At 37.6% G+C, this 25250-nt stretch overlaps 1 protein-coding gene across 1 annotated transcript in view; it reads left to right on the top strand.

Moving 5' to 3' along the window:
• Nucleotides 1-220: 220 nt before the first annotated feature.
• Nucleotides 221-25250, top strand: part of KIAA1211L (KIAA1211 like) — a 162167-nt gene continuing 137137 nt past the window's right edge. Inside the window, exon 1 of the mRNA XM_027856682.1 lies at nt 221-357. The gene's annotated coding sequence lies outside the window, so the exon portion shown is untranslated. The remainder of the gene's footprint in view (nt 358-25250) is intronic.

The raw sequence follows: 25250 nt of genomic DNA, 5'->3' as shown, positions 1-25250 counted from the left end.
TATCTTAAAATATGCTTCTCTGTCTTCACTGTTTTTTAAACATATCCTTTGACTTTCCACCCATAAACATTTCTAAAATGTGTCAAAAACTAGTACTTTCTCACAAAGCAGGTCATGGAAATAAGAAGAGAAACAAAGAGTAATCAATACCTTTTAATGGGAAGATCATAAATCTTGTTTTACTTGAGCTGTCATCTTTTTTTTTTATTTTGCAGATGTCAGTTGAGATGCATTGTGGGTTAAGACTTGCCAAAGATTAAAAAAAAAGTTCATTATCTGAATCAAAATCAGAAGAATCAAGACCTTTGATCCCAGACCAGCTCCTTAAATAGCAAGACATCTCTCAGCCTATATAAGGTATATGGGTATGCACACTGGGGGATATTGTTGGAAAAATTATTGCTTTCTGATAGTTGGTGGCATATCTGAAGGAAAAATTAGGACTGATATGTAACTAATATATAAGTAATTATGGGAAATGGGAAAACATTTTGAATGTTTAGAGAATGTTTTGCATCAATTCATAAAGGCCTTCCCACATTAAACTGAATCGTTTATGACTGAATATGATAAAAAAATTTTAAATATTGATAATTTCTAGTCTTTAAAAAAATCAGCTTTTATTTACCTTTTTAAGAGTAGTTCTAATTCCTTTGGGTTGACTCAGTATAATTACTGATTTGATGCCTTTTTCTCATAGGAAATCATTTTGTAAAGTTTTAGACCAGAAAAACACAAACACAGAGACAGAGGGGTCTAGTATTTCTGTCACTCAGATGATTTGTGTTCCACGACAATAAGTAATTGGAGAAATCAAAGACAGAAACAAAGGTCTAAAATATTTGTAGCAGAACTCTTTGTAGAAGCAATCACCTCTAAACAAAATTTTTTGAAGAATTAACTCAGTACTCTGTTCTGGAGATTTAACCAAGACATTCTTGATTGCTTGTAGCTATGAAGGAGAAAGCATTTCATGAAGTTCTAGCACTACAAATAAGCCCCTCCATGAATCAGAGCAAGGCTGAATTCTATAACTTTTTGAGAATATTTTTTTAAAAAATTAAAGGAAAGGGAGGTACAAAATTAGGTGATTAATAAATATAAACAAAGTAGCAATATAATTGAAAGTATACAAAATAGTCATTAATGTTTAGCAGCTAAGAAAGGCTATTAGAATATTCTGAGAAAAAAGTTACATATTAATGGATAATTAATTATAGTAAGTTGAGTAGGTACTTTCCATTTTTCTGCCTTTAGAGTACGAGATTTCCAAAGGGAAGAAAAATTCCTCATTCCCTCATGGTAGCAATGTTTTATCTACTCAGAGCAACTCACAACAGTGTCAAGCTCTTTATTGAGCACTGGAGTTAAGGAGACTTGAATTCAAATCTGAACTCAAACACTTATTGGCTGTATGGCTCTCGACAAGTCTTTTAACTTCTGCCTCAATTTCTTCATCTATGAAATGGGAATAATAATAGTACCTACCTGCCAGGGTTTTGGGGGGATAAAATGAGATTATATTTGTAAATTGCTTTACAAACTGTAAAGTGTTATAGGCACACTAGCTGTTATTATTATTAGAAGTACAACCAAATATGATGGGCCTAGAGCCCTGTTCCCACCCTATTAGTTAGGGAATGGCTGAAAATACTATGGTATGTGAATATAATGGGATGTTACAGTGCATTAGGAAATGACAAATATATATATATATATATATATGTATGTATATAAGAAGAGAGAGATTACAGTAATGTAAATTAAAAGATAGCCAAAGGTAGTACATTGGAAAGAATGTTGAATTTGGAGTGAGAGGTTCTGTGTTTAAAATCCTAAATCAATCACTTACCTACAACCTGTGTGACTTTGAATAAGTCATTTCACCTTAATTGCAAGTTAAGTTTCCTTAACCCGACTGGGGGAATTGGACTACATGACCTCAAAGATCCTATCTGTCTCTAAATCTCTAAGTTTATCAATTAATTAATTATTTTTTTTTGGGCAATTAGGGTTAAGTGACTTGCCCAGGGTCGCACAGCTGGTAAGTGTCAAGTGTTTGGTCTGAGTTCAGATTTGAATTCAGGCCCTCCTGATTTCAGGGCTGGTGCTTTATCTACTGCGCCACCTAGCTGCCCTTCTCTAAATCTCTAAGTCAGACTTCAAGTAATCGAGAAACTAATGAGGGTCTGGAGAGCTGATAAGGAAACACTTTGATCCTCATGGTAGGAGAGGTGGACAACTACTGGGAAAGAGTATTGTACATTTTGAGAGATGTAGTCATCATATCAGATGTTTCTGGTTTGTTGTTGTTTGGTCATTATGGTAGTGTCCAACTCTTTGTGACCCCATTTGGGGTTTTCTTGGTAAAGATACTGGAATAGTTTGTCATTTTCTTCTCCAGCTCATTTTCCAGATGAGGAAACTAAGGCAAACAGGGTTAAGTGACTTGCCCAGGGTCACCCAGTTATTGAGTGTCTAAGGCCAGATTTGAACTCAGGAAGATGAGTCTTCCTGACTACAGGCCTGGAACTCTATCCATCGTGACATCTAGCTGTTCCATGTTTCTGGTTACTGTTATGTTTTGTTGCATGGGAGAGTTTAGTCTGGAGAGAGGGAGATTAAAAAGATTGTGATATGAAGACAAAGGACATCAGTAAAATGTGTTTTTATTTCCCAGAAGGAAATAGAAGACTCTTCCAGGAGTCACAGCATTGTAAACAAGTTCAAGGAAAACAAAATCAGTTTTTCAAAACTGATCCACATAATCAGTGGCACTTCTAAAAGCCAGTTCTGCCTGGACATTGACTTTGCTGGGTTTTAAGAATCCTAATACAGTATTCCAGAGCAAAACCTAAAGGGACTTAAAAAAAGGCTATTGAAAGACTCTTCTGCTTTCCCACTCTTTTGTTGCCTTTTACTCCTCAGGGATGATTTCTAATCAGGCTGCCTTCTCTCCTACCTTCTGTGCCTCCTAGCCAGTTAGAACGTGACATGTCCCCAAAGCACAGAAGGGGAGATTTGACAATAATCTCCTTATCATTTAGAGATGTTTTATTGTATCTCTGCAGCCTGTACCTAATTTATTTTTCTATTTCTGGCCATTGTGGGCAAGTTAGCAGGGAACAGACACAGACCAAGCAGCCTATAGACTCTGAATCATTAAGATGACATTCCCCAGGTAAAAGACAATTGGCACCTGCTTACTGCACCTTGTGGGTATCATTCTCATCTGAGATTCTCTCGGTAGGTGAGGTTGCAGTTAGGTACCACTTTTCGATCCAGTAAATCAAAGAACTTAGAATGGTTTGTTATAGTCATTCATTCAACAAACATTTGTAGTGTCCTCTATGTACTAGAATAGATGCTTAGGAAAATACAAAGTTTAAACAATATACTGTTCTTGCTGTTGTGGAGATAATTGTTATAGAAAGAGAAGATGCAAACATAAATATTTGCAGCAATTATATCAACATCCCAACTAATACTTTGTGATTGGGTTGTTAGAACAGAAAGTTCAATTCATCCTGCCGGGCAGTTCCTTTTTTTTTTTTAATTAATTTATTTTGAATTATCAACAATCATTTCCATAGGCTTTTGAGTTTTACATTTTTCTCCCCCTCCCTCCCTACCTCCCTTCCAAAGACTGCGCACAATCTGATAGAGGCTATACGTATACATTCCTATTAAATATATTTTCATATTAGTGATGTTGTCAGTGAGAATTAGAACCAAGAGGACAAGCCACCAGAAAGAGGAAACAAAACACAACAGAAGAAAAAAATAGCAAATAGTATGCTTCATTCTGCATTCAAACTCCATAGTTCTTTCTTCATATGTGAATAGCATTTTCCATCATGAGACCTTTGGAGAGCCTTGCGTTCCTGAGAAGAGTTAAGTCATCGCACAATGTGGCTGTTATTGTGTACAACATTCTCCTGGTTCTGCTCACTTCACTCAGCATCAGACCATACAGGTCTTTCCAGGTTTTTCTGAAGTCATCCTGTTCATCATTTCTTATAGCACAATAGTATTTCATTACATTTATATACCACAACTTGTTCAGCCATTCCCCGATTGATGGGCATTCTCTTAATTTCCAATTCTTTGCCACCACAAAAAGAGCTACTATAAATATTTTTGTACATGTGGGTCCTTTTTCTATTTGTGTGATCTCTCTGGGTTATAGCCCTAGAAGTGCTATTGCTGGGTCAAAGGGTATGCACATTTTTATAGCCCTTGGGGCATAGTTCCAAATTGCTCTCCAAAATGATTGGATCATTTCACAACTCCACCAACAATGCATTAGTGTTTCAATTTTCCCACATCTTCTCCAACATTTATAATTTTCCTGTTTTGTCATGTTGGCCAATCTGATAGGTGTGATGTAGTACCTCAGGTCGTTTTGATTTGCATTTCTCTAATCAATAGTGATTTAGAGCATTTTTTCATGTGACTATAGATGGTTTTAATTTCTTCTTCTGAGAACTGCCTGTTCATATCCTTTGACCATTTATCAATTGGGGAATGACTGGTATTCTTGTAAATTTGGCTTAATTCTCTATATATTTTAGAAATGAGGCCCCTATCAGAGAGACGGGTTGTAAAAATTCTTTCCCAATTTTCTACTTTCCTTCTAAACTTGGTTGTATTGACTTTGTTTGTACAAAAACTTTTCAGTTTAATGTAATCAAAGTTATCTATTTTGCTTTTCATAACGTTCACTATCTCCTGTTTGGTCATGAATTCTTCTGTTCTTCATAAATCTGATAGGTAAACTATTCCTTGCTCTCCCAGTTTGCTTACAGTATCAGCCTTTATATCTGAATCATGAACCCATTTTGACTTTATTTTAGTATATGGTATGAGATTTTGATCTATGCCCAGTTTCTGCCATACTCTTTTCCAGTTTTCCCAGCAGTTTTTGTCAGAGATTGAGTTCTTATCCCAGAAGCTGGGGTCTTTGGGTTTATCAAATAATAGATTACTATAGTCATTGAATACTGTGTCTTGCATACTTAACCTATTCCACTGACCCACCACTCTATTTCTTAGCCAGTACCAAGCAGTTTTGATGATTACTGCTTTATAATACAATTTAAGATCTGGAATGGCTCGGCCACCTTCCCCTCCATTTCTTTTCATCAGTTCCCTTGATATTCTAGATTTTCTGTTATTCCAAATGAATCTTGTAATAATTTTTTCTAAATCTATAAAATAATTTTTTGGTAGTTTAATTGGTATGACATTGAATAAGTAAATTAACTTAGGTAGAATTGTCATTTTTATCACATTAGCTAGGTCTATTCATGAGCAACTGATGTTTTTCCAATTATTTAGATCTGACTTTATTTGTGTGAAAAGTGTTTTGTAATTGTGTTCATATAGTTCCTCTGCCAGGCAGTTCTTGAAGCTGTTGAATATTCTGGGATAGATTTGTTGAAGCTGTCATTAATACTGAGATGATCAGTAAACAAGCATGTAACCAATGGAGAAGGTAATAGTAAGATTTGGAGGTAAATGCTAGACCATAGATCAGGAGATGTGATGTGGGATTCTAGAATAAACCAATGAATAAGATTTTGTCAGTATTTATTCAGTACTATTCATAAGAGATGTTGCAATGAGTATCTTGTCTGCTTGTTAGACATATCCCTTGAAATAGTGATGGGATATCAGACCACCATGGCTTGTTAGGACTAGCAATTTCAGTCATCTAGCTGCCCTTACTTAGACACTGGGAAACCCAAGCAACTTTCTATTATTAGTTTATTTTCCTGTATAGACTTTTCTACTGAGAAGAGAAGATACTGACCAGCTAACTGCATTGTTTAATCCAGAGTTATCAAACACGTGGCCCACAATACTCCCAAGTGCAGTTCGAGCCAGATTAAAATGTAATTGGGAAATATTTGTCAAAATAAATAAAGTACTGTGAAACATAATGTTAATATGTAGTTTTCTAAGTCAGTATGAAGCCCACCAGGATTCTTTCTATTTGAGTTTGACACCACTGATCTAATCTTCTCACCAGTTGTGTTTCTTTCCTTGTGAATTAATAAATCGCCATCTTGGTTTTTCAATAACAACAAATATTAAGCATTTATTTTATACATGGCACCATGCTAAGTACTGAGGAAATAAGGAAAAGGAGGGAAGAAGATGAATCAGCAAAGAAAAAAGACTTTTTTGAGAAGTGGAGAAGCAGGAGATTTTGGTGTATCTGAAGCCAAGGGAGGAAAAAAGTCCTAGGAAGAGTGAATGTGTTCCAACAGGATCAAAAGCTATACATCAGCAGGTCATTAGTAACTCTTAAGAGAAGGATTTCATTAACATAGCGTAGACATAAGGAACTCTCAAGAAGTTTAGGAGTAAGTGGGAGAAAAGAGAAGGAATAGGAGTTATATAGCCTAGAAAGGTCCAGGGAAAACTTTTTTCTTTGTTTGTTTATTTTAGGCATGGGGAACCTTAAGCCTGTTTGCAGGAAAACTGGGAATAGCCAACTGGCAGGGGAGAGACTGAAGATGCATGAGAGGAAGTGCATCATTCCTTGAATGAAATCCTAGAAGAAGCAGAAGGGAACTGAGCAAAAGTTCATTAGCGAGGCGTAGGGATACTTTTCTGCTAGGCAGAAGTATTGGAATTTAAGTGATGATGCTGAAATGTTAAGAACTAGAGAAGGGGAGCTGAGTTCGGATGGCTTTAGTCTTCTCACTCAAAGAGGAGGATGATTTTTATGTTGTATTTGTAGCCCCAACACCAGCATATAATATGTGTATAATAAACATTTGTTGGATTACCTTAGATTGGAAAGGATTAGGTTATCTGCTGGAAGTATGAGAAGGGATGTGGGTGGGCTGAAAGAGGAAAGAAAGGAAAAGTTTTGAACAGTGGCCCTGAGGAATGAGATCAGGGAATCAGTAAATGTAGGGGAGAAGAATTCTTAAGCAACAACAGGGGCCCATGTTAGCTTGTTTATTGAGTGAAAACTATTTAATTTTATGACTATCCAGTAGGGCTCAGCAGCTCTTGAGCAGGAATGGAATAAGCAATGGTAAAGGTCCCCTAAGGGTGAGGATTTATAGGTCACAGATGGTAGAAGGTCAGAGATTCTACAGTAGTAGTTAGTCAGGTATTAAATGGTACATCATGGGCCAAGTATAGAGGCAAGTAAAGCCAGAGTAATAAGAGATGGGATGTAGTTAGGAATGGGTCCAGGGTCCAGAGGACATGATGAGGGTAAAGAATACATATAGTGTGAATGAGAGGGGTGGAAAGACAAGAGGTTGTGGTCTGAGAGCAGAATTTTAAAATGCCCAATCTTAGAGGTGGTGCAATTTAATGAAATGGCAAAGGCTTGAGGTAATAGTGTGTTTTCAGGTGTGTATCTTCAGAAGAATGAAAAAGAAAGATATTGGAGTTGAAGAGTTTAAGGAATTTTGTGATTAGTACCAAATGACTTGTTAACATGTGTACTGTAATCCTCAGAGATAATGGTAGGTGCAGGTGACAAACAATCCTGAGACTTTTTCTGAGATTAGGAAAGTTGAGGTCTGTAGGAAGACAGCATGGGAAGAAGAGTAGCACAAGAAGATTTCTGGGATGATGATAGAGTAGTGATTTTAATTAGCATGTATCAGTCTTCCTTTAAGTGGATCATCGGCAAAACTGACCTCCTGAACTGGCAAAGCTCAGAACCAGATCCTAAGTCTGTGATGGTTTTAGTTACTGATGTCCTTCAGCCCAAAGAGGCTGAGCCTGAGCCATCAGCTAGCCTTTCTTCACACCCTATATTTTAGATGCAACAGGATACATCTGCACACTTATCCCCACTTGCCAGGGTGCTCCCCTTTTCTCAGTAACAAGGGATCTGGCAAGTCTAACTAGTAATCAGCATGTTGTTTGGTGAGCAATGACTCCAAATGCAAAAGGAGTGGGAAGTCTATAAAGGATATTTTCATCAAGCTGTCCTAGCCTGATGAGTCACCCACCTCCACAGTTGGGATAGAGCTACCACACAGAGAGGGATAGTCTCAAAGAGTCTCGAGCTCTAAGAAACTTCTTTCTCATATAGTGATGGAAATAAATCAACCAATTTTTCCCCTTCCCCAATATGCTCTCATTTCTAGACTTTTAGAAAAGTTTTCTAGAAATTTCAAAAAAAATTTAAATTTCTTAGACATTTTCTAGAAATTCTATTTAAAAAAACAAACAAACAAACAACCCTTTCTGGACTTTTCTAGACTTTTAGTCTTTTCCTGTTTCTGAATTTGTCTTAATTTAAATTTGTCTTAACTTAATCTTCTTCTTTACAATTTCTCATTGACTACAAGTCAACTATACCTTGATCTAAATCGATAAAATGATATCAGATTACATCCAAGGATAGGCTATTTTTGGAAAAGATTCCTGTAGATCAGTGATTCCATTCCTAAGTGCTGAGGTCTCATGAAGTTGCTGCATATCCATAGGTGAATGAAACCTTTGTCATTTTTATATTTATGTAGATCCAACAAAATATATAGTATTACTCAGTGTATTGTTGTGTGTTATTATTTTGATGTGACTAACTAGCCACCTTAATTCTATGAGATGGCAAGGCCTAAGCTAAGAGATAATTATATCTGTAGGTAACTGAAATAGGATGGAAGAGGAAGATGTTGGAATGGAGGAAGTTGAATCATGTGATTGTAACCTCCACCCATTGCTCTGAAGTCGAGCAATACCAATCTAATTCCTCTTCCACATGACAACACATCACTTTCTTGAATACAGCTCATTCTGTCGTTGTTCTATCTTAAGTTCTAGATATACGGAGAAAGTCGTCTCTTCTCCAGGCTAAACACCCCCACCTTCCTATAGCATCGCTTCAAGTCCCACCATCCCAGACAGCCTCCTCTAAATGTACTCAAGCTTGTTAATGCCTTTCCTAAAGCATGCCCAGGCCTGAGCACAACAGTCCTTTAGCACTACTATACTACTCTTATGACACTTACTCAAACGCTATTTTAGATGGTTTACTAACATTTCAAGACTTGAGCTTTTTTGTGCCTTGCATCTTTATGAAATCCTGATGAAATCTATGAATCCCTTCTCAGAATAATATTTTAAATTTTTAAAAAATAATTAATTTTTAGTTTTCAGCATTCATTTCTACAAGATTTTGAGTTCCAAATTTTCTCCCTATCTTTCCCCTTCCCTCACCCCAAGATGGCATGCATTCAGAATAATATTTTAAAATAATTGAAGGAAATGCTAAATTCCATTTAGAGGTTATTGAATATAAATATGTAATATTTTTCCCACTCAAGTTCATGGATCCTCTGAAATTTATCCAGGGACCCTTTACTGGTCTATGGACTCCAGGCAAGTAAATGTGTTTTTTCTTTTTTCTTATGAACTGAATAAACATCAACAAATATGAACATTTGATTATATAAAAAAAACACAAAAGAGAATTGTATATTAAATTATTTACTTCTTTGACATAGTTTTTGTTTTTTTAAGACATATTTAATTTAACTTTGTAGTAAAAAAAAAAAGAAAAGAAAAACAAAACTGCCCTTGTTTATTTGTGCCCCTCTGAACTTCTTCCTGCTTTCTTCTGTTTATTTTAAAAAAAAAAATTGTTACATGGAAGCACTTCTTTCTTTGCTGCGTTTTTTTTTCCCCTCTCCAAGTAGATTTTAGGCTCCTCAGTGGCAGGGATCATTTTGTATCCCCCACAGGGGGTTAGCACAATGATTTGTGCTTAGCAGTACATAAAAGTTTTTATTCAACCAACTGAAGGGTCCTTTAGCACAGTGGAGTGGCAGTGTAATCAGGAGTGTCCTTCTGCCTCAAAGCTGTTGCACTGTTTATAAAAATGCTTCATACACATCCAAATAAGTCTGCACAAAGGAGAATTTTATATACAGTTAAGATACTAAGCCTAGCATAAATCCTGTCTGATCTGAATGAATCTTAGCTTCCTTTATATAAATACTCAACACTCTTAAGTTTGCAAACCAAGGCAACAATATAAGTGGCCCCCTACTTATTCTACACCTCTTAAATATCTTCACTGTTCTAGACTATATGGAAATATAACCAGTGATAAAGGTAAGATGATAGCCCAAGTGCTCCATCGACTTAAATTCCTCTCTCAGATTACTGTGGTGAGGATTATTTCTGATAAACATATCAGGGCACCAAACACAGTGTGTACTATGAGAATGAAGATTAAGTTGTGCTCCAACCTAACATGCTCAAACTGTTTACAAAGCATTAAGGAAAAGAAATTTTTTTTTAATTATCTGGTTTATGTGACATAAATGTCAGTGCCCCAAACAATTTTTCTAAGACTGTAAACTGCATCAGGAGCTGCCATGATGGGACTTCCCTATGCCAGTGAAATCATAAATCTGGACTATAATGCCCTCCAACTGTACCCCCTCTTGCAAAATTACATCAGTGATGACATCCAAACCAAGTAATTTAGACAAAATATAAATTATGCAATTGATATTTACCATATAATTTTTTCATAGTATCACTAGTGATAAAGGTTGGTATATTTATTTGGGTTGCAGCATGAATATATATGTCCTATATACAGGTACCATATATATTTAATATATACATATACGTGTATATATACACATACATATATACACAGTCTATACATACCCTACCAGACATTCAAATTTGTGCAGATTTGTCTGCCAACCAGAAAGCACACAGAAGGGAGGTTCCCAGGCAGAATTCTAATGCTTCTTGTAACAGTTTAATATCCCTGAAATCTCTTGTGAAAGCAGGAGTTCCACCAGCCTAAACCAAAATCCATGATCTGCTCTACTGTAGAGTTCAGAAATGTGAGCTGACATCTCTTGTGTTGTCTTCTGTGATGGAGGACTAAGCAAATAGGGGAGCACAGGTCTCAAGTCTATGGACAAGGTCAGTAAGGGTAGTTCATCCACAAATACAGTCAGTACATACCGAGTGCATGGCACTGTGCTATGTATTATATAGAAGATAAGAAGTATGACTTCCAGATCTACATATCCAGTCCTACCTACTCCCATCTATCTCCCAAGCATTACTGCCTAATGGACATTTCAAACTGGATGTCCCATTGATATCTCAAGCTCGATATGTTCAAACCAAAATTAATTTTCTACCCTCCCCCCTGCCCAAAAAGTATATCCTCCTAACTTCTCAATTTACCTTAAGGGCACCACTACAAAATTTTTCATGTGAGCATTTATACCACAGAAATTGCAAATTCTACAAATTAGGGATTGATTGATTGTTTTGTTGATTGTCTAAACTTGAATAACTGATGGAGAAAATATTAATAATGCAGATTAAGCTTAAAAGTGTGCCTTGTGTACATTTTTTTCCAGAGAGATAATTACTAAATATTTACCAGCACACTTCTGGCTAGAGAGATCAAGGCATGCTACCTCAGTCACAAAAAAAATAAGAATTAACATACTTGGGATGGAATTAATTTTTAATGTCAAAAAATTTCTTTGTGTTATTTATATTATTAGTGTCTATTAGTTGAGGAAAATGTGTGAAAAATCTATGATTAATTTATTAATTCTTTAAAATTATTTTTTTCAAAATAACATATAAACACCTAAAATAGTTTTATATATATATACATGTGTGTGTACATATATATGTGTATATATATATATCATTCATTCTACACAGGGAATGTTTAAATCATGTAAATACAGTTTGGCTGGAGCATAGAGTACTTAGAGGGAAATAGTGTGAAATAGTACTGGAAATGTAGGGTAGTAGGAGATTGAAGAGGGCCTTGACTTCCAAGCTAAGTTGTTTACGTGGGAGATTGGACTAAATGATCTTTTATGGCTTTTGCTTATATAAATCACATGATTCTGTAAACACCGTTCTATAGACAATAGGCACCACGGAAGACTTTTGAGTAGAGGAAGGATGTGACCAGAGATCAGTTTTGTGTACATGTTCTCATGCCATACTAAACATGTTTCAAATGCCAATCACTTCAACAACCTTAAAAAATATCTCTTAATTGTACAACCTTGACCATCATCCTACATCTTCCCTTCCCTTCTTGGCTAAATTTATGGAGAAAGCAGACCAAACTAACTACCTCCACTCTGTTCTAAACCCTTACAATTTGACTTCTGATCTCATCATTCCACTGAAACTACTCTCTCCAAAGTTACCAATAAGCTCTGACTTTTTTCAATACTCATTCTTCATGACCACTCTGTAGCTCTTGACGCTGTTGATCATTTCTCCTCCTGGGTAGTCTTGCCTTTCTAGATTTTCATGACGTTCTTGTATTCTGGTTCTCCTCCTACCTGTCTGATTTTTCCTTCTCAATCTCCGTTGCTGGCTTTTTGTGTCATGTCCGGTAATGATAGATATCCCACAAGGCCTGGGCCCTCTTTTCTTCTCTCTCTGTCCTTCCTCACTTGGTAACCTCATCAGCTCTTGTGGGTTCAGTTATCATCTCCATACAAATGAATTCCAGATCTCTATATCCAGCCCTTATCTCTGGTCCTACATCACCAGTTGCCTTTTGGACATCTCAAACTAGCCTCTCAAATTCAACCATATTCAAAAGAGGACTAATCTTTCCTCCCCTCTTGAGAATTTTCCTGCTATTGTTAAAAGCACTACCATCTTGCCAGTCACCCAGGCTCACAACCTTAGTTTCAGTCCAGACTCCTCTTATTCACTCTATATATCTAATCCATTGCCAAATATAGTTTCTGTATCATCACATCTCTCAGATGTGTCCCTTTCTCTCTACTCATACAATCACTATCCTAATTCAGGTGATAAGACTCACTTCTTGCCTGGACCATTACAATAGCCTACAAATTGGTCTGGGGCAAGTAGGTTGTGCCATAGTGCATAGAGTATCGATAGGCCCCATGTCAGGAAGACTCATCTTCCTAAGTTCAAATCTGGCCTCAGACACTTACTGTGACCCTGGGCAAGTCACTTAATGCTGCTTGCCTCAGTTTTCTCATCTGTAAAATGGTCTAGAGAAGGAAATGGCAAACCACTCCAGTATCTTTGCAAAGAAAACCCCAAATGGGGTGACAAAGATTCAGATAGGACTGAAACAACTGAAAAAACAACAACTAATTGGTCTGCTTGCTTTTAATCTCTCTCCACTGAAATCTATCCTCTCAGATGCCAAAGTGATTTTCCTAAAGCACAGGTTGGACCATGTTAAACCTCTACTCTGTAAATTTTAGTGGCTCCCTATTGCCTCTGGGATCAAATATAAAGTTGTCTGATGGGTTAAAGCTCTTCCTTTTTCTACCTTTCTAGCCTTCTGACATTGTACTCCACTACACAAATTCTGTAATTTGTCTACAGCTGATCTTACTTGCCGTTTCTCAAATGTGATACCCCATATCCTATTTCTGTGACTTTGCCCTGGATGTCCCCACCCCCAGGCCCAGGACACTCTACGTCATCCCCTCCAACTCTTCCTGACGTCTTTTGAGACTCAATTTGTATATCCCACCTTCTGCAGGAGGCCTTTTCCTGGGTCCACCAGCTACTAGTTCCTTTCTCTCTTACGTTACCTGCCACTTGTATTCTATGTAACTTGTACACATACAGTTATTTACGTGTTGTTTCCCCTTTCAGAATGTGAGCTTGAGGTTGGGACTGTTTGTGCTTTTCTTTGTATCCCCATTGTTTAGTACACTGCCTGACGTATAATAAGCATTTAATAAATGCTTGTTGACTAACAGATGAAGTGACACAAAACATCTCCTATATAGGTAATGATTCTAAACTGACCCGAAATGAGTTTAATTAGAACTGAGAATCTATGTGGGCATCTCAGCTTTTGTTGGGGAATCTAAATAGTATCTGCAGTTCTCAATTATATGTGTTGATTATCTGTTTTGTTGAGTATATGTGTTGAATTTAAAACCCCTGGTTGGTTTCCTCCTACGGCCCAGCATGCTTCTGGGCTGCCTGCCTCTATTGACAGCTGGTGTATGATCAGGGAACAAAAACTAATTTTAATATGAACCTAAGCAAGACCAAAATTAGGATATCTAAATGTGCTGCAAAGGAATAACAAAATGCATTGAAAAACCAAATAGAGATGATTTTTAGATTATCCATTATCTTGGTTTATTTGCCTTGAGGGCAAACATTGTTTCTCGTACTTTCTGACCCCTATAATGCCTAATGTAGAACCACACACATTTTAAATTCTCAATATGTGTTTATTGAATGAATTGCAGGATGAAGGTATTGGACTAGATGAATACTAAAACTGACTCCTTTGAGTTAGTGCATCAGTTCTCAAACTTTCTGGTCTCAGGACTTCTTTACACACTTAAAAATTATTGAGGACCACCACAAAGGGCCCTCATTTACATATCAATATTTACCATGTTAGAAATTAAAATGTCTTAGTTTTATCATGAAAATAGTTTTGACTTCATGTACCCTTTGAAAATGTCTTGAGGATACTTTGAAAGGGTCTCAGAGACCCACTCCTTTCATGGTACCTGGTCCACAGTTTGAGAGCTGCTGGGTTAGTAGAGAGAAGGGAGAAAGCATTTATTAAGTGCCTACTATATCCCAAGAGCTGTCGTTTACAAATATTATCTCATTTGATCCTCACAACAGCCCTGTGAAGAAGGTGTTATAATTATCCCCATTTTACAGTCAAGGAAACTGAGGCAGACAGAGATTAAGTATTATGCTCAGGATCATATAGTTAGTCAATGTCTAAGGCTAGATTTGAACTCAGGTCTTCCTGACCCTAGTCCCAGTACTCTAGTCACTATACAGCTTAGTTAACATACTAGATGACAGTCAGGATCCGTAAACATTTCGACAGGACTAGAACATTTAGATGAACTGTGTAAGATGCGTTTTAATAGAGATAAATGTCAAGTCTTACACTAAATGGCATGTGGTTAGATAGCAGTTTGAGAAGTATCTTAGGGATTTGGTAGAATGCAAACTCAATATGAGTTAACAGAGAAATGTTATAATCAAAGGAGTTAATGGACGACTTCCAAAGTTAAGTAGGGAAGGGTCAAAAGAGAGTCCAGGCCTTGGGTCTGTGCCACCTACGAATTAGTTGAGGAGAACTGTGGATGTATAGCCTGGGGAAGAGAATGAAGAGAGAGAGAAAAAAAAAGAGAGAAGAGAAGGGGGTGAGAGAGGGAGGGAGGAGTTCTAGAGGCAAAGAGAAAGAGACAGAAAAGAAGAGGGATGAGAGATGGAGGGGGTGAGAGAGAGAAAGAGGGCACACTAAGGTTGGACATGATAGATATCATTAGGTGTTTGAAGGGCTGTCATGTGGAAAAAGGGATTAAGTTTTTTCTCTTTGGCTTCTGTGATAGGATCAATATTTACCAGTGTTTCCCTGACTCAGTTTGGTGGCTCAGTAGATAGAGCATTTGGCTTCGAGTTAGAAAAACCAAATTGTATATCCAGCCTCAGACACTGATTTGTGGGGTAACCCTGGGCAAGTCATTTAATTGCTGTCTGCCTCAGTTTCCTCTGAAACTTCTATGTGTCATCTAACTTATTCTTGTGAAATTGATTTTTTGGGACACAAGTGTAAGACTTAACATTTATCCCTATTAAATTGAATTTTATGCAGCTTATCCAAATGTTCTGTCAATATGTTTATAGATCCTGACTGTCATCTAGCTTGTTCATTTCCACTAAGAGCTAGGTGGCACATGGAATAGAGTACTGGACCCAGAGTTAAGAAGACCTGAGCTCAAATCTAGCCTCAGACACTACTAACTGTGTGATTCTAGGCAAGTTACTTAACCTCTGTCTGCCTCAGTTTCCTTGACTATAACTGGGGATAATTATACCTCACAGGATTGTTGTGATGATCTCATAAGATAATATTTGTAAAGCACTTAGCACACTGCCTAGCACACAGTAGGTACTTAATAAATACTTGTTTCCTTCTTTCCTTCCTTCCATCCTTCCTTCCTTCTTTCATCACAATTCATAACCTAGACCCCTTCTCCTTCCACAAACCTTAGGAATTAGTTTTCCTTAAAATGAGACAAAGCTATCTCTGGGTCCTGATTAATAATAGCAATAACAAAAATAATAGGTAACATTTATATAGTGCTTTAGGGTTTGCAGAGTAAAATGTGACCTCAGACACTTAATAGCTGTGTAACCCTGGTCAAGTCACTTAACCTCCATTTGCCTCAGTTTCCTTAACTGTAAAATGGGGATAATAGTAGCACCTACCTTATAGTGTTGTTGTCAGGATCAAATGAGATAATTTTTGTAAAAAGTGCTTAGCACAGTTCTTGGTACATAATAGGTATTATCTAAATGTTTATTCCCTCTCCTCCTTTTATAAATATTATCTCTTTTTATCCTCACCTGGAAGGTATGTGCTATTATTGTCATCCTCCTTTACAGATGAGGAAACTGAGGCAGACAGAGATTAAGTGACTTTCCTAAGGCACATAGCTAGTAAGTGTATCGGAGGCCAGACTTGAACTCAGGTTTTCCTGACCCCAGGTCCAGTGCTCTGTCCATTGTATCTCTTAATTGATTGGCCCTGGCTTCCCTGATGCAACTTCTTGGTGACCCAAAATCATAAAAAGTCCTAGGTATGGGCTTCAGGGTCTCTGAGATTTGGTGGCTAGGCCAAATCCAGAAAAACTAAATGCCACTGTATCCTGTGGCAAGTGGATTGATTGAAATGAGTGAGGAAACAAAGGTTCAAGCTTCTAAGCAAATTGGTTTATTAAGCAATTTAAGAAATTTAAATAAAAGTTAAAACCTTATTATGCCAATTGCAGAACAAATCGGGACCAGGTCTCTTCAGGTTGGCACTGGACCCTGAATACAGGGGGAGATAGATTTTTATGCATTAAAAGAAAACAATTAATGGGACATAAACTAGGAAACAAGTAATTGGAGGAAAGATTAGGGACTTTGCAGGCTGAGAGGGGAAGAGCAAACAAGTGCAGTTCCCTGAAATAAAAAAAGGAGGTATCCCACACCCCCAAGTGTCTGTATTCAGTCAAACAAACAAGGCAACAGTAACTAACTGACCAGTATGGGGCCAGTTTTCAGATAAGACATAAGGGGTTGCTTGAGATGGGTAATTATGAGAAAACCCCTTGTATCAGTCTTTGGATCTGACCAAGTTTCTGGTCAGCATAACCTAGGTCCTTAGTAAAGATCTCTAAGCAACAGGTGGAGGCAGTCCAGCCAAGCAGGGCTAGGTTCAAGCAATGCAATAAAGTTTTCTCACAATTTCCGTAATTGAATAAGAATTTCTCACAAGACAGAAATTGGACTAGGCTCATAGCTGAATAGAAAGGGAACTGAGCTAGATCCAGGATTGAGAGACAAGATGGAGTCAATGTGGTCCACTCGGTGCCCACAATTCCCTCAATCCCTGTTACATATCCTTGCTGTGTAAAGGGAAAGTTAACTGTTTTTGTTAACTGTTAAATGACTTGTGAGTGCCTCATTTTGTTCCATTGTGAAAACTGAACTAAGCAAGCACTGGTATTAGTACCACCTCCAGCAGCCCCAGAGGAGAGGACTCAGATCAATGGGTAAAACTTCCAAAGAGGTAAATTTAGGCTAGGTATAAGGAAAACCTTCCTGATAATTAGAGGGATCCAAAACTAGAATCTGGGGCAGCTAGGTGGCACTGAGTTCAAATCCAGTTTCAGACACTTACTAGCTGTGTGATCCTGGGCAAGTCACTTAACCCTGTTTGCCTCAGAGTCCTCATCTGTAAAATGAGCCAGAGAAGGAAACGGCAAACCACTCCAATATCTTTGCCAAGAAAACCCTAAATAGGATCACAAAGAGTTGGGCATGACTGAACAGCAACAAAAGTAGAATGGTCTGCCTTTGAGATAGAAGACTTTCATTGGAGGTCTTCAGACAGAACCTGGATAACAACTTATTGGATATGCCATAGTGAGAATTCTTCATATGAGTATGAGTTAGGCTAGGTGACCCCTGAGATGCCTTCTATTACTCAGATTCTGTAGTATGTTCTTGAAGATCTCTTTTGGCTCTAATTGTCTATGGTTTTTTAATAAATGAATTTGTATCCTGGTTCTGTTTGGTCAGATTTGGATGGAAAATAAAGTAGAAATAATTGAAGCTTGGTTATATCCCATAATAAGATTTCCAGATAATTAATACAAAGGTTAATTCTTCCTTCTCTTATTAATTAATAATTTTGAATCTTTGTGAATGAGTAGCACTTTACTTTTAGGGTAAAGAATTTTCATAGTTAATAAGTGTTTTTAAAATACTTATTATGGAGTCTGAATGCAGATCGAAGCATACTATTTGCTCTTTTTTTTCTTCTGTTTTGTTTCTTCTTTCTTGTGGTTCCTCCTATTGGTCCTAATTCTTCTTTACAACATGACCAATGTGAAAATATGTTTAACGGGAATGTATATGTAGAGCCTATATCAGATTGCACGCTGTCTTGGGGAGGAAGGTGGGAAGGGATGGGGAGAAAATTTAAAACTCAAAAGCTTATGGAAGTGAATGTTGAAAACTAAAAAATAAATTAATTTTTAAAAAATTTTAAATGGAATATTAAAAAAAACCCAAAATACTTATTATGTGCCATACATGTGCTAAGTACTATGGATACAAATACTAGTCAAAAGAAAGCCCCTGTTTTCAAAGATCTTACATTTAGGGAGGAAGAGAACACTTAAAAGGGGGAGAGGAGGGCATGGTGGTGACCCCAAATCATAGCTAAAAGAGGCCTGAGAAAGGATCTTGTCCAGCATTCTTATGTTACAGAGTTGTAAGAGAGAGCTGAGAGAGATGTAGTCACCTCCCCAGACTTGTAGGATCTTAGGATTTGGACCCAAAAGGAACACGAGAGATAATCTAGCCCTAATACCTAAATTATGGGAAATTGAGGCCCTGAGATTTTAAGTGATTTACTTACAAAGTAAATATTGGAATCCGGATTAAAGATCCAGGGCTCTGACTTCAAATCCAGTTCAGTTCAACAAACATTTATGGGATCATCCCATCTAGAGCTAAAAGTGGCCATCTACTTCAGCCAAAGTCAGTTAAGCAAAATACAAAGCACAGTGCTGCATGCTGGAGATACAGAGGCAAAGGTAAAATAGTCCCTGCCCTCATGGAGCTTACATTCAAATGGAGGGATGCAACATGTAGCCCACTAAGTATATACATGTAGCCCACAGAGTATATACAAAGTAATTATTGTCTGTTCATATTTACTTTAGCAAAGTAATTAAGAGAGACAGAGGGGGTCTCAGGAAAGGACTCTCTTAAAAAGTGGCATCTGAGCTGTGCCTTGAAAAGTGGTGTTTCTGTGAGGCTAAAGGTAAGAAGGAGTACATTCTAGATATGGGGGACTTCTTGTAGTTAGTGAGCTGGGATTCAGGGCCCATGCATTCATTATGTATGACACAGAGGGGCAGCTTTGGCTCTTGTGTGAAAAGAAATTCAGATGTTGAAAGAGCAAGGAAAATATAAATTTAACTAATATCGTTTGTTGTTTTGTAATGTTTGATACCAGGAAAGTAGCTGACTTAAGGACTGAAATAGGTAATCACTGGAAAATGGACTGAGGTATATTGGAAGCCGTTAACTTGATATGTCAAAGCCCAGGAATATCCTGCTTTGTCTTGAGTTTAATTTCTTTCAAAGTGATGGGATGGCTGGTAACTTTCAGGGAACTCTAAATACCTGAGTCTTAGTTTTTCTTACCATGCAGTAATTGGACTTACCAAGGCTTGTAATTCTACCTTCCTTTCCCTTCCCTTTCCATTGGTCAAATGAATAATTTATTATGGGACAGTTTAAGATATTAACCACTTTAACTTTGAAGAACGTTTTTCAACAAGCGAAAGAAAGTGTTTAATGTCAACCAAGTTTATAATTCTTTTTTTTTTTAAGGTGGGCAGTCATCAAATATGACTAAATTTGGGGTTAAATGGCTGGTCTTTATGCAGCACCAGAATGGTGGAATTCTTTAATTAGGTTCCACCACCTCTGACAGACTTTATGAACTGTTCTTCTGGTGACTTCGAGAGGTTATTTTTGTTAAATCTGAATAACAATTGACTGAAATGAAAATGGCAGGGTTGCTTAGTTACTGTGATTCATCACTGTGAATCAGTGTTTTACTTAGTTCCTTCTAGGTCTGAGCAGACTGGGGGCGGAGGAGGCTGGCGTTGGGAGTCAGTGTGAGCAGAGTGTGCCCACTGGAGGGGCAGGGAGGGAGGAATTACTATTTTTATGGAGCATGTAGGACTGTGATTGATTTGCTTGATTGTTTTAAATATATCCCCTGAGTTGAATGTCTGAATGTGTTTGACCCTTAAAAAATAGAGCAATGGTTTTTATTGAGTCTCAATCTTTTTTTTGCCTTTCCCACTATTTATTTGCTCAGTGCTTTAAAAAAACATTTTGGCCATAAATGACAAATTTAGAACATTCATATATTTTTAATTATTTAGACTTATGTCTCTAAAATATTTATATCTATGAGGATATATATATATATAATATGCATCCCTGAAAAGCCCTAGATCATTCGAGGAGACTCTTATCTCCCATGTGCTTTGCACAGGGGATGCAGAGATAACATGGTTCCTGCCCACATAGACTTTATAGTCTATCTGAGAAGATCAAACAGAAGACACACAGGAAAAAAAAAGTTAAATTTTGATAGTAATTCGAAATGTAAACATTCACAAAAGAATAGTTAGGGCTAGTCTACTTGGAGAAGGCTTCATTGAGAAAGTAGGGTTTGAACTTGGCCTTGAAGGAGAGCTATGTAATATAGATGTGGATTATAGATCCAATATAATTGTCCCTACTGTAGCATGGATAAATATATAATATGAGATATGTCACTGTCACTGAAGACTCTGATTTCCACCGTTGTAGAGAGTAGAAAGAGGTCTTGGTTGCACCAAAGTAGCCTATGGAAGGTGGGCAGGTAAGGGACAGGGCAGTTTTGCTGAACTTTAACCATCTCCTATCTACCACACTTTAAATATTTGTAATGCAGGGATATAGTGCTCTCTTTTAGGCTTTTGGAATAAAAGTCACTTTCCCTGATTACTGGAAAGGAGAGAGTAATGGTTAATTTACTCTTGCCAGCTTAATTCCCTCCCACTAAACTGTCTGAAAAATTATACAGATTAGAGTAGACAATAAAATTCACAAAAGTACATGAGCTTTTAAAATCAGGAGCTAGATAAAATCCCATCTCAGTCAAAGAGGGAGCCATCTCACCAGGAAAATTTGTTCTTTGCAGTCTCTGGAAATCAAAGGACATGTTAGAAGGACAGCTTCAGCACATGATTGGGGCTTAGGGAGGATATCCCATCCCTATTCAAAAGTTTATGCCTCTTTTTGGTAGAGTTGTGAACTGATCCAACCATTCTGGAGAGCAATTTGGAACTATGCCCAAAGGGCTATAGAACTGTGCATAACCTTTGCCCAGCAATATCACTTTTAGGTCTGTATCCCAAAGAGATCATAAAAAATGGAAAAGGACCTACATATACAAAAAATATTTATAGCAGCTCTTTTTATGGTGGCAAAGAATTGGAAATTGAGGGGATGCCCATCAATTGGGGAATGACTGAACAAATTGTGATATATGAATGTAATGGAATACTATTGTGCCATAAGAAATGAGGAGCAGGCAGATTTCAGAAAAACCTGGAAAGACTTACATGAACTGATACAGAGTAAAATGAGCAGAACCAGGAGAACATTGTACATAGTAATAGCAACATTATACAATGATCAACTTTGATAGACTTACTCTTCTCAGCAATACAATGATCTAAGATAGTTCGAAAAGATTCATGATGGAAAATGCTATCCACATCCAGAGAAAGAACTGTGGAGTCTGAATGCAGATAAAAGCATACAATTTTCACTTTTTTTCTTTCCCATGGTTTTTCCCTTTTGTTCTGGTTCTTCTTTTGCTACATGACTAATGTGGAAATATGTTTAATATGATTGTACATGTATAACTTATATCAAACTGTCTTGGGTATGGGGGAGAGGAGGGAAGGAGGGACAAAAAATTTGGAACTCAAAATTTTATAAAAGTGAATGTTGGGGGCACCTAGGTGGTGCAGTGGATAGAGCACTGACCCTGGAGTCAGGAGGACCTGAGTTAAAATTTGGTCTCAAAGACTTGACTCTTGCTAGCTGTGTAACCCTGGTCAAGTCACTTAACCCCATTGCCTAGCCAAAAAAAAAAAGTGAATGTTGAAAACTATTTTACATGTAATTGGAAAAAATAAAATACTATTAAGTGGGAAAAATAATATGCTAACATTATTAATAAAATGTTTAATTACCCGGGGTAAAAAAAAAAAGTTTATGCCTCTATTCTCCTCCCCTCAATGTCCAGGTCTCTGAAATCCATCACTTAAACAGGACTCAGAAATCTCTCAGGCAAATGATGGCTCCTCCCAAGTATATACACAGCATCAAAGGGCTCTCTTTCAGACTTTATGAGGTGGTATGTCAATACCACCTCAAGCTACCTTTGGTCAGGGTTATTACAGGTACAATTTAAATAGATGCAAAGGTATGTGGAAGGCATTACAGACAGAAGAAATAGCGTAAGAATGAGCATGGAATATTGGGGAAGACAATGAAGAAATTGGCTTACAGAGTAGAAGGTAATTGTAGTGAAGTAGTAAGAAGTAAGGTTGTAGAGGTAAGGTGGAGCCAGATTATGGTGATCCCTGACAACGAAGAGTAATTTGAAATACTGTAGATGTACACTATCTACTCATCTGCCTTTATGTCAACAGATCAGAGACCATGCCCAGGAAGACCCAACCCTTTCACCTCCAGAAATCCCACCCTCTTTGGTGAATGCCTCCTGTGATTTACTATATCTAGGTAGCCCCCACTTTGCTTCACTTTATTCCCTGATACTGCAGATGTCCCTTAATATCCCCTCCCATACTCCTCAATTTCCAGTTCTGGAATCAAAATCTAATCAATACCACCAGGGTTACTGGAAAATGTGTCACTCTACAATTTATAATTTCTTTGTAAACTTTCAAAATAAAATGCCCCATCCTTGGCCACCATTCTTCTATATGTGTGTCCCTCCCATTAAAATGCAAGATCATCGAAGACAAGGTCCGTGTCTGCTTTTGCATTTGTCTCTAGTGTTTTGTGCACAGTAAACATTTAGTAAATGCTTTTTAATTAATTTACTCTGTAATGAGACTCTGGTGCATGCCAAACCACCTGAGATGACGTCTTTCCACATGGAGGATACTAGGTAACTGCTTCTGGGAGAAATGAGATGATATGTGTGGAAAGTACCTTGGAAAGACTGGAGCATGCTTAGACATTCCATAACTAGTTTTAGTCATCTTACCATGTGGAAAGGAGGCTCACTGATTGGCTGTGGAGCATTCAAAAAGGCCTGTCAGCTTCAGGCTCCTATTTTTATCTCAGTCTTCTTGGGAAAGCTTGAGAATAGGTAAAAGGAGTGAAGCCTATTACCTTGTAAATGTGAAAGGTCCAAAGGCTTCCATGATATATCATCATTCCAGGTTTACAGAGTTCTGCAGCCAACTCAGCCTCTGTGCTTTGAGGGACAAGGATGAGCCTCCAGGAGTGGCCTTTGATTCTCTAGCTCAAGGGTAGCTGAGACAAAAGCTCATTCACAGTGATGTCTCTGGTTGGAAACCTCGTGGGACCAGTACTATATAGGAACTGAGCTAAGTTTTGAACATACTCCCCCAGAGACTAAAGGGCAGAGTTATGATTCTTGAGTGTTGATAAAGGGGGGGGAAATGTTTGGATGTTTGTTCTTACTGTAACTTTGAAGTAAATATTCCTTTGTAAAAGCTAGTCAATGGCAAATGGTTAAATTGAGCTGAGGTTCTAGCCTATGGCCCCCTAACATGGAGGAGGAGAGAACACAGCTAGTAGCAGACCCTTTGGGGTACCCAAGAACACTGAGGGAGGGAGGGATGTTTAGTCTGTCTGGCTCTGGGAAAGAAGGTCCATGCTATAGTCCACTCATTGATAACATTATGGGTTCTTGATCAGAAGAAGAATTGGCATTTATATAGTTCTGTAAAATTTATTTTGCATATGTTAATTAGATTTAATCCTTACAGCAGCCCGGTGGGGTAGATGCTATTATTACCTCCACTTTTACAGATGAAGAAACAGATCAGAGAGGCTAAATAATTTGTCCAGGATCACACCACTCATGAGTGTCTAAGGCAGAATTTGAACACAGATTTTTTCTGAATCCAAATCTGGTATGTCAACCTCTGCATTAGTGATCTTTTTTATCTTTATCACCTCTGTTAGTTAAAAAATTTTTTTGAGCAAATACCCCCAGTGTATATAGATTTGCTTAGCTATAAATTATGTACATGTATTGCTATGTCAATAATTATGTACATTTTAAAACCTATACAATAATAAATGAAAAAAGATGAGATAAAAGTTGAATAGTATTTCATTGAGAAGCAATAGAGGGCCACTGAAGTTTATGGAGTAAGGAACTGATATGGTCAGACCTGTGCTTTATGAAAAATGTTGTGTAAATGGAGAATAAATTGCAAAGGGGAGACCTGAGGCAAGAAGACCAATTGGGGGGCTATTGCAATAGTCTAAATGAGAAGTGACGAGGACCAGAATTTGGGTGGAAGCTATATAGAGAGAAGTGGACAAATGTGAGATAAGGATAAATTGGAGATCTGACAACTAATTGGATATGTGGAATGAGGTAAAATGAGGAGTATTGATTGCATTTTGAGAATCTATGTTACTGATAAAAATAGTGGTGCCCTCAGTGTGTGTGAGGTGATCTTAGGGGATTGAGAAAGGGGTAGGGGCATAATTTTAGCGCCTGAACAGCTGTTGTTGTGGGTGCCTGGGAGCATTGAGCTGACACTTGGCTCATAAGAAGGTAGGTTGGGAGCTCTCACAGGAGAGGGAGTTTGCAGATCTGGGGAGTAGAGTTGAGGGATAAGAGTAAGTGTGGCTGTGTTAGAGACAATTGACTATCTCAGCAAGAGTGGAATGCAGCCTATCCTCCCACCTTCTAACTGGTTGATCACTTACCCCTTGGAGTCAGTCCATAAATTCACCCCCATCTCCCTGTTAATATATTACAGATGAAGATGGTATTTGGGGAAGATTAGTCTGACAGTGGTATGTAGGATAGATTAAAGCATCCAGGGATA

This window comes from Vombatus ursinus, unplaced genomic scaffold, assembly GCF_900497805.2.
Source record: "Vombatus ursinus unplaced genomic scaffold, bare-nosed wombat genome assembly UNPS02011591.1, whole genome shotgun sequence".
Taxonomy (NCBI): Eukaryota; Metazoa; Chordata; class Mammalia; order Diprotodontia; family Vombatidae; genus Vombatus; species Vombatus ursinus.
Note: the sequence above shows the minus strand (reverse complement) of the source record. Positions and strands in the feature narration are given on the sequence as shown.